Source organism: Orycteropus afer, unplaced genomic scaffold (genome assembly GCF_000298275.1).
Source record: "Orycteropus afer afer isolate SDZICR_OR568_19922 unplaced genomic scaffold, OryAfe1.0 scaffold00336, whole genome shotgun sequence".
Classification (NCBI taxonomy): domain Eukaryota; kingdom Metazoa; phylum Chordata; class Mammalia; order Tubulidentata; family Orycteropodidae; genus Orycteropus; species Orycteropus afer.
In genome coordinates, this window is record NW_006921923.1 from 226495 (window position 1) to 230666 (window position 4172).

Here is a 4172-nt window from a genome sequence, read left to right on the forward strand (position 1 = left end):
CAACCCACGGCAGTTAATAAAATTACCGAGAGCAGCTTCAAAAGGGAACGATGTTTGAAATGGGCAGCAATGAACTGCGGATTGTAGTGCTGTGGTTGCCAGGCAGCTACCCTCAGGCCCTCTCTTGTTACCTTGGTGATGTTTGAAAAGCTTACTTAAATACTCTTTGAGGTAGCAACCGAATTCTCCACATCCTTTTAGTGCAAGCTAATCTTGCTACTTCTTTTTCCTTGCTCACAATTCCACCCACTCTCCTAATCTTATGAAGCTGATGTACCTATAAGTGAGCCTTCAATGGCCAAGGCCATGTAATGATGTTGATTTGCCTATCCCAGGCAATTAATGGAAAGATAACTAGATGAATGAGAGGAAAGATCAAAACAAGTTTCTTAAAATCACAAATTGATTTATTTAGGGGATAATCCAGGGTTTGTTCCACTTAATGTAATGGAAAGGGCGTTGCCTTGCTAATCAGGAAGCTTGGTTAGTAGTTCTGATGCTCTGCTATTTAGCACTGTGATTTTAGTCATCATAGTACCTTCCTCTGGGCCTCAGTTTCTTTATTTGTAGTAAAAGAGGATTTAACTATAGGTGTATACATGTAAAAAATGGTCTGAAACAAAAATTTTGTGAAGCAATCCCTACTCTTGACATAGGTGATATACTCTAGTATTTTCTGTTCCATTCCTTTTCTTATTTTTAATTCTGGTTATGTTCCAATAAACTGACTTACTGACCTCATTAATGCTTCACAGCTTGCAGAATAATGAACTAAACCAAACCAAACCAAACCCACTGCCATGGAGTCGGATCCAATTCATAGCGACCCCTCCTTGGGTTTCCGAGGCGGTATCACTAAGGAAGTAGATTGCCCAACCTTCTTTCCAAGGAGGGGCTGGTGGGTTTGAACCACCAGCCTTCTGGTTAGCAGTCAAATGCCTTAGGCACTACGCCACCAGAGCTCCCAGTACTGAACTAACGAATATCTAATGGCTCCTTATAGTTCTTACATTCTGTGATTTTATGTTATGCACTTATCTACCTTTTAAAATAATAGTAACAATAGTAACAACATTTATTGATACTATGTGCAACAACAACATGTGCAAGGTACTATTTTAAGCACCCTGTTTGTATAAACTAAATTAATTTTCAACAACTATGAATACTTTCATTAGTCCAATTTTTAAAGGACTAAAGTAAAATCAATGTGATTAATATCTACACCAAATTTAATGGACTATCAAAATATATTTCATGATGTATGTCAAAATGTTTTGAATATCTTGGAACATTGCCATTTTATTTAAAAAAAAAAAAAAAGTATTATCTTGCCTGCTTTTTCCATTATAAGCTTAGGAGGATGCTATAACAAACCTTCCAAATCAATAATCTAATGATACTCATTACTGGTTCTAAAAGTCATTTTCCTTACTTATTCTATTACTCTGTAACTCCGATCCTAAAACAGCAGCTCCAAGCTCACCGCCGGTGAGGCGGATCCAACTCATAGCGATCCCTTCTTGGGTTTTCCGAGGCAGTATAATTACAGAAGTAGATTGCCCAATCTTCCTTCTGAGGAGTGGCTGATGGGTTTGAACCACCAGTCTTCTGGTTAGCAATCAAATGCCTTAGGCACTATACCACCAGAGCTCCTAAATAAATGTTAAGTGAGAGGTGTATACAAGATGATATAGGGAGGAGAAAGATCAATCTAGACCAAAATGATTGTTGTTGTTGTTGTTATTTGCCGTGGAGTCGGCCCCGACTCATAGCGACCCCTCCTTGGGTTTCCGAGGCAGTATCACTACGGAAGTAGGATTGCCCAACCTTCCTTCCGAGGAGTGGCTGGTGGGTTTGAACCGCCAGCCTTCTGGTTAGCAGTCAAGTGCCTTAGGCACTATGCTACCAGAGCTCCTAAAAAGGTTGCCTTGTCAGGAGTGGGACCAAAATGATAGGAGAGGCTTCAAAGAGGAAGTACATCTCAAGCTCAAGCATCATGCCACTCTGCTCAAAACAGAGGACAACTGACACCATTCTCTCTGACCTCATTGCCTGCCACTCTCCCTCTCATCCCACCACTCCAGCAAACAGACCTTTGCATTTCCTTGAAAATGTCAAGCACGCTTCTGTCTCGTGGAATCTACCTTTGTTTGTTGCCTGACTAAATTAGAATTAAAGACAAATTAGAATTATACACACACACACACACACACACATATGTTGTCTAAGAAAAAGGAAGACACAGAGAGGTGCAGAAGAGTTACAGATAACAAAGATAAACACTTTCAGGTACACAATACTGCATTATCAGTAATAACAAACATTGATCTACAGGTGGATACATAGGTAGACAGGCTGAATGATAAGCAAAAGGGAATAAGCTCATGACCATAGATAAGTCTGGCAGGCGATATTTCTACATATGTATTTGTATGTGCTATAAGAATGTTCACATACATAATAGAGCTAACAAGGGGCAAAGTTATGATAATGTCTTAGCCACAGCCAAATAGAACAAAGAAATTAAATATATATGTTGTTGTTATGTGCCGTTATATATATGTGTGTTGTATATATATATATGTTTGTGTGTGTCAAATGAATGAATCAGTTAAATATGAATAATGGCAGGTTCTTCAGTCCACACAATGAAAAGAAGCTTGAATAAGGAGTTTGACTACTGAACAGTGCCTGGCTTATAGTACCAACTCCGGCTTGTGGCGACCCCATGTGTGTTAGAGCAGAATTGTACTCCATACAGTGGCTCATAATAGGGGTTTCATGAGTAGGAAATAAAGAATGATAAAATAGGGAAATAAAATAGAATAATAAAATAAAGGGGGATTAATATAATAAAAATCAAAATAAGCCTATAACCATCTTTAGAAAGCATTCTTATGCCAGTTGCTACATTCTGTGTATAATGAGACACGTGGGTACATCTCATATATGTTTTATTCTTAATTCTGCCTATTTTTATCGTTTTTTTTTAAGTTTACATTCATTCTCCATATAAGGAGCCCTGGTGGTACAGTGGTTAGAACACTCAACTGTGGCTCAAACTCATCAGCCATTCTGCAGGAGAAAGATGTGGCAGTCTGCTTCTTTGAAGATTTACAACCTCAGAAACTCTATGGGGCAGTTCAACTTTTCCTTCTAGTTCAATTCCTTCTGAAATTCTGTATCCTAGCTGTATGTTAAGCCAGGTACTGTATAAAAAATAAATGCATTTTTACGAACCTTAATCTAATACTGGAGCCAAGCCAGTTCTACAATTTTCTTTTTTCATTTGCATTTAATCACCGATTCACCCACCCTTACACTCAGGGAGCCACGATTATGCTAATGATAATACTAATAGCTAACGATTATTGAGGTCTTTTTGTGTTAGGAACTGTCCTGAAGGCTGTGCATACATTATCTGATATTGTTCATACTACAGGAGACCCATGCTGTCTCATGTTAGTGTGTGTGTGTGTGTATTATATATATATATGTATGTATTAATCTTGTTTATCTTTGGAGTTTATTTGGTTACACAGAACACAAACCCTGATTCAACTATACAAGTATCTAGTTGTAAATAGTAATACTGTTTTAAAGCTTGCAATCTTAGATTCTCTGTAATTATCTTTTTAAAACTAATTTTATTTTGGTGTTGTTAAAAATATACATCAATTCAACAACCTCTACATGTATGATTCAGTGACACTAATTGCATTCTTAAAGCTATGGAACCATTCATCCCCTCCTTTTCCAAATTGTTCCTCCTTCACTAAAATAAGGTTTATAAGGTTTTCAGTACCCAATTCTTAACATAAACTCACTGCCCCCTAAGTTTCTTATCTACTCTTTTTGGAGTTGTCAACTTAATCCCGTTTAGATAGCTCCTGAAAAAAGCACAATGCTCGAGGTCAGATGCTCCTGTTTTAACCAACTCTAATTTAGTTTTCGAGAGCTCTGGTAACATAGTGGGATTTCTGGTGGCACAGTGCCTAAGGCATCTGACTGCTAACCAGAAGGCAGATGGTTCAAACCCACCAGCCACTGCCAGAAGGAAGGTTGGGCAGTCTACTTCTGTAATGATATCGCCTCGGAAACCCAAGGAGGGGTCGCTATGAGTCAGACCTGACTCCAAGGCAGTGGATTTTAAGGCATTTTAAAGCATC